The sequence below is a fragment of the Lynx canadensis genome, chromosome D2 (assembly GCF_007474595.2).
Source record: "Lynx canadensis isolate LIC74 chromosome D2, mLynCan4.pri.v2, whole genome shotgun sequence".
NCBI classification, from domain to species: Eukaryota; Metazoa; Chordata; class Mammalia; order Carnivora; family Felidae; genus Lynx; species Lynx canadensis.
The window spans coordinates 42,961,251-42,974,580 of NC_044313.2; the positions used below are offsets into that span (position 1 = coordinate 42,961,251).

Sequence of the window (13,330 nt, forward strand, 5' to 3'; positions counted from 1 at the left end):
AGGGAGTCACAGAATCCAAGGCAGGCTCCAGGCTCTGAGCTGTCAGCACTGAGCCCTATTTGGGGCTCGAACTCACAAGCCATGAGATCATGACCTGATCTGAAGTGGCTGCTCAACCGACTGAGCCACTCTGGCGCCCCAGGTTACTTCCCTCTAAAGGTGCCCCAGGTTACTTCCCTCTTAAGGTCGCCTGGGGTCTGCTGCTGACTCCCAGCCTTCCTCCTCTCCTCTCTCCCTCTTTTGTTTTCTTGGGCTCTTTAGGTAGGTGTGGTCGGCCTAATCACTGCTCTTCAGGGTGCTCAGTGTGACCATCCCTGAGGGCTCCAGGACCTTCTCCTCAGCAGGAGAACTTCCCCGCCCCCCTCCGTACAGCCCCTGGCTCAGCCTCAGAGTGCAGTGGGAACTACCCCACCTCTGGGAGCAGCAGGTTCATTCGTGTGGCTACAGCTAGCACTGGGTAATCACTGAGTCCATCCCAAGGGCAGCGTGTGCCTGCCCCAGTTCTCACTCACCCCAGCTTGGCCCACCCCATCCTCCTGCATGGGGCTCTGAGGTGCTCTGGCCTGGCCCTTGCCAGCCTTGGAGGCTTCTCCTGTCTCATCCTTTGCCTTCTTTCCTGCCTTCCCTTGCAGCTCCTCCCAGGGGGCTTTTCTCTGGAGGGCAGGACCCCTGGGAGGCTGCTGGGAGATGCCCAGGTGCAGTCTTGCTGGGTGTGTGGGGGGAGGGGGGCACCTTCACTTCTGTAGGTGTTTACTGGTGTCTGGTCTGGCCAGGCACTGTATTGGGTGTTGGGATGGGCAGTGGACATGGCAGGTGCATGGATGGAGCTCATTGTCTAATGGAAAGAATGGGTGAGAGATAGCACTTTGAAGGCGGGCCAGCTAGGTCTGAACCCCAGCTCTTCCAGCTTTTGACCTTGAGTAACTTATTTAAGCTCCCTGAGCTTCACTTTCCTTACCTATAAAATGGGGATAAACATAGCACCTGGCACTTGGGGTATTTGTGCTCACTGAAGGTGGCCCCATCCCCATCCCAACACATATTAGGGCAGCTAGCACATGCCAGGCACCTGCTGTGTGCTGGGTGCTGTGAGGAATGCAGAGGTGACTGACCTGGCCTTACAGTTTTAGGAACTCGTGACAGAGGGAAGGAGTGTGTGTGTGTGTGTGTGTGTGTGTTTGGGGGGGGGGAGTGGGTGGAGCAGCAAGGTGAGAGCTGTGCGAGGCAAAGTAACAGAGGAGTAGGACAGAGTTGAAAGTTCAACTACCAGTGGTCATGGGGTCAGCCAGGATCTCCAGGGTCCCTGACAGGGAGGCCTGTGCTGCTGGACATTAAGGATTAGGCTGAACTTGGAATAGAACAGGGGAGGCACCGTGTAGGTGTTGGGTGGGCATCATAATGGGGTTCTGATGGCAGGTAGACTCCTGAGATGGGAAGGAGCAACAAGTTTCCTAAATGAATAGTGATCAGAGCTCCTTCACTTACAGGAGACAAGAATCCAGCTCACCCTGGCGTTTGCCAAAAGGGGCTCAGGCAAGACTGGATCTTGGGCTCTGGAGTGGACTGTGTGGGTCTGTCTGACTTCATTTTTTTGCCAGGCTTTCTCCTTATTTGAAGGTCATTTTTCCTCCTTAGCAAAAATGCCAGAGGAAAGAGACCTATTCTCTCTCCACCCCAAGGGAAGAGGACCTCAGAAGATTTTGACTGGCGTGGCTGGGGTCATGAGCCCATCCATGAACCAGTCAGGTCTACTAGGGATGGGAGCATCCTGATTGGCTCAGCCTGAGTCATATGCCCATCCAGGAACCAGTGAGTGCACCAGGGATGTGGGTATCCTTATTGATTAGCAGTGTGCCTCACTCCTCTCTGAGACTACATGGAATTGGAAGAAAAAGTACCCAAAGGGCAAGAGAAGGGCTGTTGGCAGAATAATGTGAATGAATAAATGTGCTGGTCATTCCGAACTGTAACTGGTACAGCCACTACCAGAGGCCATTCCGTGAGGATCAGTACTCCTCATGGGACTCTGTTGTCCTCACCATGCTGTTTTGAGGGCTGGCCTGGGCTTTCCCTACTGCTAAGGAGTTCCCTTAGGTCGGGACAGCACCTGTTTCCTTTACAGCTCGAAGGGGTGTCTCAAAGGTGGATCAATGTCTCCCCCCCAGACAGGGGATTCTGTGGTGTTGTAGCTGGGGCTCAGCTGTGATTGAAACTGCCTGTCCTTTACAGGACAACATCCTTGGAGGGACGTCCTGGCCACAGGCTCCTGGGCACACAGTTCAAGGATCAGAGGTGCCCAGCTCCTGCCATACCCTAAGGCAGCTTCTGGTCCTGCCCACACTTAGGTTGGAGGGGTGGTGGACTTGCTGGGGGCCTCTCTAGCTAGTGCTGGGCTGCATTCTTGGTGGCTGGGCTTGTGGTCAGTCTGTTTGTTGATTGATCAGTCAGTGAGATAGAGTGGGCCAGGCAGTCAGCTGTGGTGTGGGACAGGGTCTTTCTAGCATGTGTACAGATGAATGGGCAATGCTCACATGAAATAAAACAACTGTCAAAAATAATTTGTAGCCATGTTCCCATGGAGCCAGGCCTGGTTATGACTTTGCATGTTGCCTCCTGGCAAATGAGTTTTGTCATCTGATCATTGCACTTTAGTACCTATTATGAAAGCCAGCCCTGAGGCTGGGCTGGGCAGGGGCACCACTGGGCTCCAGCACCCAGGGGATGGCGGCAGGGAGCCCGTCCATGTCTGGGAAGGTGTGGAGCTGGTAGGGGTGTCAAGGAGCCTGCGTTGTCACAGCGGGGAGGCCAGGTGGTGGAGAGACTCTGATTTCTTCTTCGGCTGCCTGCTTGGGCTCTTCAGAAGAGAACGTGAACCAGTAGGCTTCACATGCTGTGATCCTGGCACATTGATGGTCCCAGAAGCCCTCACTCCAGTCTGATCTCCACTGGTGATTTCTAATGTGTGTACATGTACATTTTATTGCAAGCACAATGAAACAAATCTCCTTCTAGGACATGGCATTGGATTAAGAAGTCCAATGATCTGGGGCGCCTGGGTGGCTCAGTCAGTTAAGTGTCTGACTTCGGCTCAGGTCATGATCTCATGGTCTGTGAGTTCAAGCCCCACGTCGGGCTCTGTGCTGACAGCTCAGAGCCTGGAGCCTGCTTCGGAGTGTCTCCCTCTCTCTCTGTCCCTCCCCCACTCACACTCTGTCTCTCAAAATTGAATAAATGTTAAAAAAAATTAAAAAAAAACCCCAGAAGTCCAATGATCGAATTCCTAGGAAGGCAACTTGAAGTGGTCTGTGGCCAGCACAGGCCCTGCCACCTTCCTGACTCCATTAGGGGTGACATTTGTGATCAACAGGTATGATGTTCACATGACCACTGGGCTCCTGTCCCTTCCCTGGCTCCTGAGGACTCACGGAAACCATGCTCAGCCAAACCTGGGGTCTCCCAGACCCTCAGTCCCTTTCCACTTTGGTGGCTGCAGGGACATCTTTTCCAGAACACAGGCCTGTTAAATCCGCAGCCATCCAGGGGGCCAGCTAGTGGCCCTGACAGGTAAATCCATCAAGTGGCATATTCTGCTAAGAAGAACAGGAGTGTGGCTTGGGAGAAGCCAGCTGCTATCTGATGGTGCTATGCGGAGATTTTCCCAGCCAGGAGCTGTGCCCAGCACCCAGCTCATGCTGCTGCAGTCCTGTTTTGGCATAGCATGGGGGAAATCACTCCTTGCCTTTTCAAAATTAAACTTACTTTGACTTTCATTGCTAACACCACTAAAATCTGAGTGTGACAGCTACTGGCAGCTGCACCACACTGATTTGTGGGCAGCTGAGGCCCTGCTTTGTCCCTCTGCCTTCTTCAGGACACTAAGGCAGAGAGAGACTCACGGTTATTGAGTGCCTCCCAGGTACAGGGTACTCTGTGGGGTATTACATATGCTGTCTTGGCGTTTCCAAAATGGGTTTTGTGAAGCAGTAATTATACAAGATTAAATGCTCTGCCAGAGAAAGTTCCACATTCAACTGAGCCCGCAAGAGTTCACAACTGAGCTCACAAAAGTTAACAGGCTTCTTTACTGCAGGACTTCTCAGAGCCTTAAGTATGCCAATGCACATGGTGATGTCTCTAAGAGAAGCATCTAGCTGGGTCACAATGTATGCAACCACAGAGACTGTTTCTCCCACAGCAGTTTGTAGAATTAGTTGTGCAGAACTCAATTTGGGACATGCTGCTATGTCATTTTATTCCTCACCAGCCCTGGAAAGTAGCTATGATTGTCTGCATCTTAAAAATAACAACACAGGCTTGTGAGGTCTCTCCTGTTGACTGCTGTATGCCCAGCACCCAGCATAGGGACCCCACACGGCAGGCCCTTGACACACGAGTGGGAGTTGTGTGAAGAGATGCTTTGTGAATGGCACATGGGGGAGAGCAGGGACAGCCCTCCCAACTCCTTGCATGACCCATGGTCACCTCTCCAAAGATGTTGGGAGGGCCTCTCCTCTCCCTGCCCTCCACTGGGGGCCTGTAGAGATCCCTCCAGCCATGGGGAAGGATCAGGAAGACAGTTTACTTCTCTGGAGCACGGGGACCATCATGGACAACAATGTATGTTCCTCAAAGTAGATAACACATCTTTCCCCATTGTGTTCTCATAATCCAGCATGGGTGAAAATCAAAATTGGGTTTTCAAGGGTAAAAAGGAGTTTCTAATACACACAACTGGGAGGAGGGCATTCTAGGCAGATAGCACTCCATGTACAAAGGCATGGAGGCCTGGACAATCTGACATGTGATATGAGCCATATGTAATGAGGTACAGGGAGTGTGTAAAGGCTGAGTAAGTGACAGAAAACACTTCTCACTCAGGTTGATTAGGGCAGCCTTGGGAATCTGCTTCTTGTATGAGAAGAGACACTAGGAAGGGAAGCATGGTGTGTTCAGAGACCAGAGTGATTCCTGCCCCCACCCCACTCTGAAGAACGGGTTCACTTCATCCTGACAGCCAGCAGCAGCAATAAATGAGGGAGATGGAACGTGTTATTTTAATTATATACTTTCACCACCTAATTATAATTTTAATTGATATGTGAGCAGGTGCTGTGCTCTTCAAAGCAGTTTAAGGCAGGCACATTCCCTGGAAAAGGAGCACAGGTTGTTCTATTCATTAGTCAAGCAGATGGATGGGCTAGAAGGGCTGGGAGGGAGCCAAGGGGGCAGGGGGCAAAAGGGAGGGGAAGCAGCCTTTGCCCTGAGTGATGTAGGAGGTGAGGGTCCTGCCCTGGACAGGCTGAGCACAACATGAGGAAAGAGTGGAGGCGAGGGAGGAGAGGGGAGGGAGAGGAAGGGGGAGGGGACAAGGAGATGGCTGGCGTCCAGTGCTAGAGTGGATTTATTCATTTATTCATTCAGTTATACTCTCAACATTCATTCATTCATTCATTCATTCAACAAATGTTTATTGAGAGCTTGCTGTAAAGGAGGCTCTGTGCTAAATGCAGGGGATTCCAGAATGGCTCTGGTACAATTCTTCCCCTCAACATGCTCCCAGTCTGGTGGGGAAGAGTGGATCTATGTGGGAAAGAAATAATTACAGTTCATGGAATAAATGGAAAATTATCATAGAAGTGGCTTAGACTAGGGGAGAAGTTTTGCTTTCTAGTGATGTCAGGGAGGGCTTCCTGGGGGACACTTGAGTTGGGGTTTTGAGGTGTGAATAGGAGTTGGCTAAATTGTCTGAAGTTAAGGATAGGAGATGATGGTGGGGGGATGGCATCTAAGCAGAGTTGGGGAGTTGTATGGGATGTGTAAGGAGTGCCTAGTGGTTTGTTGGGTCATTACCATGAGGGAAGGTCTGGAAGGAGATGTGGCTGGAGATTTGAGTGGTAAGTGGGTGTCCCAAGGATAGGAGCTGGATCTCAAAGAGGAGCTGGGTGAGATTTGAAGCTGGAGTTATTTGATGAGATTTGTGTTTCTGGGAGATCACCCTGGTGGAAGGTAGGACAGAGAGGCTGATGATGCAGCCAGGAGAAGTGAGGAGGGGCTTGTGAAGGTCAGGGAAAGAGCATGGAGGTTGGATTCTGGCCATTGGGGTAAGGGAAGGGGGGGGGTCAGGCTGAAGGCTGAGTCTGGGCTCAGGCCTGTAGAGGTTGCCATCCTTGAGATGAGAAGTTGGGGAGGAGCCGGGGAAGTTGATGAGTTGGGGCTGCCTGTGAGAGCTCCTGGCTGAGATGTCCCGGAGGCAGCACTTTGGAAAGCATTATTGGAAGGTGGGGAAAGGAATCCCCCACAGAGATGAGGCAGGGAGTTTGGAAAACAAGTTAAAACATTTTTTAAATGACTTAAAAATTTTATTTTATTGTGGTAAGCATGCTTAACATGAGCTCCTATCTTAACAGATTAAGTGCATGATACAGTTTTGTTAACTATAGGTACATGATTGATGGCATAAACCTAGAACCTATTCATCTGGCACAACTGAAACTTTATAGCTCTTGAACAGTGTCCCTCACCTCTCCTCTCCTTCCAGCCCCGGACAATCACCATTCTGTTCTGTTTCTATGACTTTGTCATTTATGCTTTATATAAGTGGAATCATGCAGTATTTGTCCTTCTATGATTGGCTTATTTCACTTAGTATGACATCTTCAAGGTTCATCCATGCTGTCACATCTTGCAGGATTTTCTTCTTTTTAAAGGCTGAATAATATTTTACAGACACACCACATTCTCTTTATCCATTCATCCATTGATGGACACGTAGTTTGTTTCCACATCTTGGCTATTGTGAATAAAGCTGCAATGAACACGGGAGTGCAGATATCCCTTTGATATCCTGTTTTCATTTCCTTTGGATATATATATCCAGAAGTGGGATTGCTGGATCATGTGGTAGTTCTTTGTAAAATTTTTTTTTGAAGAACCTCCATACTGTTTTCAAAAGTGGGCTGGACCCACTAACAGTGCACAGGGCTCCCAATTTCTCCATACCCTTTACTTTGTTGTTCTTCTTTGCTTCTTTGTTTGTGGTTGTGGCCTTCCTAGTGGGTGTGAAGTGATATCTCATGTGTAGGGTTTTTTTTGAAGTTTATTTATCTAACTAATCTCTACACCCAGCGTGGGGCTCGAACTCACAACCCCGAGATCAAGAGTTGCACGCTCCTCCAACTGGGCCAGTCAGGTGCCCCTCATTTGTAGTTTTGGTTTGCATTTCTGTGATGATTGTGTGAGCATCTTTTCATGTACCTGTTGGGCATTTGTTTGTCTTCTTTAGAGAAATGTCTGTTCAAGTACTCTGCCCATTTTTCATTGGGTTATTAGTGTCTTTGTTGTTGTCCTTGTTTGTTTGCTATTGAGACACGTAGACCAATGGAACAGTGTAGAGAGCCCAGAAATAAACCACATGTGTTTGGTCAACTGATTTTTGACAAGGGTGCCAATAATACACACGATGGGGAAAGCGTAGTCTGTTCAACCAGAAGTGTTGGGAAAACCGAATGTCCACATACAAGAGAATGAAATCAGATCCTTATACCATACACAAAAATCACCAAATCAACTCAAAATGGATGAAAGACTTAACTGTAAGACCTAAAACTGTAAAACTCCTAGAAGACAACACAGGGGGAAGCTTCATGATAGGTGTCTTATCAATGATTTCATAGATAAGACACCGAAAGCACATGCAACAAAACCAAAAACAGACAAATGGAACTACTTAGAAACTTACAAACTTGCCCAGGAAAGGAAACAGTCAACAGGGGGCAATGGGAGAAAATATTTGCAAATCATATGTCTAACAAGGGGTTAATTTCCAAAATATATGTGGAGCTTGGCTTTTAAGGTTCTATTAGCAGGCACTCTTGGGGTCCACACCTGGGGAAGGAACGAAAGGGACAGAGTCCTGGGCAAGAGGCAAGAGAGGGGGTGAGGCCATCCCAGGGGAGGACACCCGGGGGGCTCTGAAGACAAGATGCGGTGACCCTACAGAGGCCTCCTGACTCAGGGACAGAGGTTCTGGGCCTTCATGCCCCCTGCCACTCAGCCCTGGGGCGGCTGCCTCAGGAATGGGATGTGGCTTGGGCACAGGGTTTCTCATCAGCTGGGGCGGTCCCCTTTGGAGGCTGTCAGCAAAGAGCATCAGAAAGCAGTGTTCCAGGAATCCTTAATTCCAGAAGAGGCATCTGGGGCACAGTGTCCACCACACGTGGTGTTGAAGGAGACAGAAGGGGATCCCCAGACCCCCTTCCCAGGGCCCCACTAACCCTTGCTTCTCCCACTTGCTGGCTTCTGTCTTGTTTTTTCCTCCTGGAATGTCTCCCTGTTCTCTCCATGGACTGTCTTCCCCATCCTTCACCAGAGTAGCCTTCCCTCCTCAGGCAGGAAGTCCATCTTGATTCTAGAGAGTAGGAGAAGACTGTGAGAGAGCCAGTCCACCCGAGAGGGTGGGGAAGGCCACGGCCAGCCATCTCCACGCCCTGCCCTCCTACTGGCTGGCTGTGTGACCTCAGGGAAGTCGTACCACCCCTGGGATCCAGTTTTTACATCTCTGAAGCTCTGAAGTGAATGGCCTGGACTCAGCATGTTTTCACATATGTAGGTGGCTCTGGTGTTTCAGGTCTGCCCCCACGCTTCCCCAGCTTGTGTCTGGTCTGTCCCCTACAGTCAATTCCTGCTCACTGTGACATCCCCATCCGACAAGATGACCAGTGTCCGGGGCAGTGGGTCTGTATCTGATTCAGCTCTGCCTACCCCGCCATGTCCAGTGAGACCTAACAGTGACGGTGGGCCGGCTACCCATCTCTCTGGAGAGGACGAAGCAGCCCTATTTTATCCGTTCTGTGCCAGGTGCGTTACAGGCACTAGTGTGTTTTTGCTCAGGACAGCCTGTGTACGTGTGAGGAAACTGAGAGACTCAGTGCCTGCCCCGGGGAACAGAGCTGGGGTAGAAATGACAGCTGAGTTGGGGACTCTGGTCTGGTCACCCCAAAGTCTGGGCTCTTATTCTACCTGCTCCTGGGGTCCTGGGGTAACCCTGTGGGGAGCCTGGCACTCTTTGTCCGCCTCCAGCCCTGCGTGGCTGGGGCACCGGTGGGAATGTTCAGCAGTGTTGACTCCGGCTGTGAAGTTTCAAATGGTGCTGTGGGTGCCTGGCGGGGGGCAGGTAGGGGGCACCGCCGTGGCAACTGATCTTCTGAGCCACCCTCCTCGCTGTTCATGGAGCTGCTCAGGCTCAGTCGTGTAGTGGCCAGGGTGGGAGACCCTGTCAGGGCAGCTCTGGGTGTGCTTCCTGCCCCACTCAGAGGTGCCCAGCCTGACCAGAATGCCGAGGGGGAATTGGGGAGGTGCTTACGGAAATCGTAGTGCTCTGACAGCAGGAGACGTGAGGGGTGGGGAGAAGTGGGGTTTGTAGCACATCCCACAAGGACAAGCCACGCCTGCAGCTTTGCACTGGTGACCGTGGTCGTCTCCTGGCCCTTGCCTGCATGCGTTGGCCTGGCCACAGCCTCCCCCGCTTGTCTACCCCTGCAGTCCTTCTGTGATGGGACATCCTCTCAGGAGGCCTGGGTTTGAGCCCAGCCCAGGACACACAGCCTGCCTTCCCTTCCTGCCACCCTGCTTTTCTTCTCTTCTTCCTTTGTGCTCACCACAGCGAGCAGGGTTATAGGCTGATAGGCTGCCTCCTGGGCGTTGCAATCTGCCCCTTTGCTGCATGGCCTTGAGCTGGTCCTCCAGCCTCACTTCCCATGCTGGGACGTGCTCGATGTTTAGTGGGCCTGCCTGTCATGAGGGAGGCGCCCCGTACTTGTGGGTCAACTCCCAGCCAGGCTTTCCTGGCTTCTGTTTTCCAGGAAACCCTGCACCTGGCCTCACCTGGACTTTGCCGTGTGCCACACCAGGATTAGTTTCCAGCCTTGCCTTCCGGCTACTTGGCCTTGCACGAACTATGAGGACTGTCCAGGCCTTCCTGTTGCTCGGCACTGTGGGGACCCTAACGGCCACTGCCTCACTTGGCTCAGTCAGGGCTGGGGAGTGGGTATGGTTGACCATGCTGTTACTGTGCAGTCTCCAGGGCTCTGCTCCCGTGGCCTCTCTTGAGCTCCAGGCTGTGGGTGAACTTGTGTAGGGGGAGACCTGCTCAGCCCTGGTGGCACTGCCAGCCTGCTGACTGGGGACCAAGCTTGTGGGGCAGGGCAGTGCTGCCTGCTCTTTGCCAGGGGTGTCCTTTGCCTGCCTGAAGATCTCCACTGGGCAGGATGGAGAGCCAGAGGAGGAAGGGAAGGGCTCCGGGAGGGAAGGGGTATGCATACAACTCCCCAGGATGGGAATGGTGAGTCTGGGGTCAGAGGGAAGACCTGGGTGTCTGGTTCATTCATTGACATTTATTGAGCCTCTCCCTGGGGCTGGGGACTCAGAGGAAACAGATGAGGGCTTGTCCTGAGGGAGCTCACAGCCACATCCATGATACAGGCCCTGATGCCTGACTGCTCCAGGGACAGGGTGGGGGACTTCAGGGACAGGTAATGGGAAGGGAGGGCAAGGCCTGTTGGCCAGCTCAGTGTGTCGGGAAGGGGCGTCATGGAGGCAGCAGCATGGGGTCTGGACAGGAGCCGGGGAGGAGGCTGCAATGCTCAGGCTGTTGAACTGAATCTAAGGACAGTGAGGAGCCCTTGATGATGTGGCTGCTAAGCCCTGTTGTGGCTGATTTGCATTGGAGGAGGTTCCCTCCAACTTCTCCAGGAAGATCAAGGCTCTGGGTCCCTGGGGTTAAATCTGGAGCTGTCCAAAGTATGGGTGAGGAGGAGGCTGGAATGTGGGGTCGAACAGCAAGACCCCAGCAGGGCCCCGTCCCCTGGGATTTTGCCCCTGGGACATGCACGTACTGCCAGTTGCTGGTGACGGGGTCTGTGGCCTAGCGCAGGAGATGGACACAGAAGGTAGCATATACATGCTGAAGGTCATTTGGGCCATTCTCTCAGTGCCAGATGGGGTGATCCCCCCTCCTCCCATCTTCCCTGGGCCTGTTCTCATCCTCTGGCTGAAAGGCAGGGCATCCCTTGCCCCAAGCTCTACCCAGGGAAGGCGGCCCACAGGCTCTGATTCTGGACATAACTGTCTTCCTTCCTTGGTTTCATGGTGACATGTTAGGGTTCTTGTCCTCCAACCACATGGGCCATAGACCCCTGGCTCGTTAGGGGTTGGTGGTGCTCTGTAACCACAGCATGTTCACTTGCCTCAGAGGGTCCTTGAAATCCTGACATGGTCCTTAGGGATGTGGCAGGGCCACAGCCGGGGGGGGCAGAGGCAGCCTGGTGGAGCCTGCCACAGGCAGCATGCATGTGTGAGGCTGGCAGGGCTGGGGAGGGCAGGTGAGCCAGGCAGCCAGCTTATTATTTCACTTCAGAGGGTGGGAAGAGATTGCCGCGTCTATCCCCACATGTGGAAGAAGATGCTGGCGGATATTTGCTGAGGACTCCATGCCCATGCTTCTTTCCTCACTTGGTGCTTCTTGGCTTTGTCTACTCATGCTGGGGTGGCAACCTTGGGGGTGTGCAGTTCATTATCTGAATCTCAAGCCCTATTCTCTTAAAAGCGCTCGGCAGCACAGGGAAGTTCTGGGCTTATTGACAGGTAGAGGGCTGGGGGTGACCTCGAGGAGAGCCAGGGCCCTCATGGAGAGGGCCATAAACAGAGCTAAAGGGCCTTACTCAGTGAGTCCCCGAGTCCAGTGTCTCTTGGCCCACTGACATGGCAAGTCTGAGGGTGCCAGGACAGGTGCCAAGTTCTGGGGCTCTTGACCCCGAGTTAATTCTCAAAGTGTGAGAGACTCTATAGGGAATTACTCCCAGTGGGAGCAATGGGGCACCAGCCATTTGATATGAACATGTTTCCTGAAATTTTCTGGTTGTAAAAGCAATACCTAGACTTCATAGAAAAATTAGGACCTAATGAAAAGCACAAGAAAATAGATAAATGTTGCCAGGACCACAACCATACAGAGAACTGCTGTTTACATCTTCTAGCCTCTGGTCTTTGCAGACTTCCTTCTCATATGGTTGAGCTCATTCTCTTCACTTGGATTTGTCTTAAACCTTAGTCCTTCTGTTTCTTTAAATGTCACAAATAACACACAGATAAGTGTCACTGTAAAAGAGTTAAGGATAATGAAAAGAAATAGAAGTGCCATTTCCCTCCTCAGAGGGAAAACTGAAATCAGTTTGCTGTATATCCTTCCAGAACTTTCTCTTGGTATTTACATTTATGTACATACAAAATGGAATACAGATAAGAGCATTCCTTTGAAACTTTTCATGGGCCAAAATGGTATAAAGCAAAGAGTATCCCCTACTTCCCAAAAGTTCAAATGACACCATTTTGCTTTTTATGAAAGACCTACATTAGTATCTGTTTTGCTAACCGAAAGAAACCCAAAGAGGATTTGCACTTTTATGAAAAAAAGCTGTTACTGTATTAATGTAGGTCTTTGGTGAAATTGAAGTGGCATCTTGAGAACTTTTGGAAAGCAGGGATAACGGCACAGAGTTTTGCTTTGTATATATAAATAATACCTAATAATAAGCAATAATAATAATGCTTCTGAATATATAAATAATGCTGACTACCCATATTATACTCTACCTTGCTAATTTTTATTCACTAATATGTCTTGGTGAGCTCATTGTGTTATTTCATATAAATCTATCACTTTTTAAAAATGTTTATTTTTGAGAGAGAGAGAGAGGGAGAGAGAGAGAGACAGACAGACACGGAGTGTGAGTGGGGGAGAGGCAGAGAGAGAGGGAGACACCGAAGCAGGCTCCAGGCTCTGAGCTGTCAGCACACAGCCTGATGTGGGTCTTGAACTCATAAACCATGAGATCATGACCAGAGCCAAAGTCAGATGCTTAACTGACTGAGCCACCCAAGCACCCATAAATCTATCACTTTTTATTTTATTTTTAAAAAAAAATTTTTTTTTCAACGTTTATTTATTTTTTTTGGGACAGAGAGAGACAGAGCATGAATGGGGGAGGGGCAGAGAGAGAGGGAGACACAGAATCGGAAACAGGCTCCAGGCTCTGAGCCATCAGCCCAGAACCTGACGCGGGGCTCGAACTCACGGACCGGGAGATCGTGACCTGGCTGAAGTCGGACGCTTAACCGACTGCGCCACCCAGGCGCCCCTCTATCACTTTTTAAAAAGTCCCATAACATGTTTCCATGTTAAGAAATATTTAAGTTATTTCTGATTTTTCACAATTACAAACCATATTGTGATGAAAATTCTTACACATGCTGATGAGTATTCATCAGGGTAGAT

The 13,330-nt window shown here is 50.8% G+C and overlaps 1 protein-coding gene across 1 annotated transcript in view; it reads left to right on the forward strand.

Moving 5' to 3' along the window:
• The window catches only part of LOC116738381 (glutamate receptor ionotropic, delta-1-like), a 226,952-nt gene that overhangs the window by 22,371 nt on the left and 191,251 nt on the right, over positions 1-13,330 (forward strand). The gene's annotated exons all lie outside the window — the stretch shown is intronic.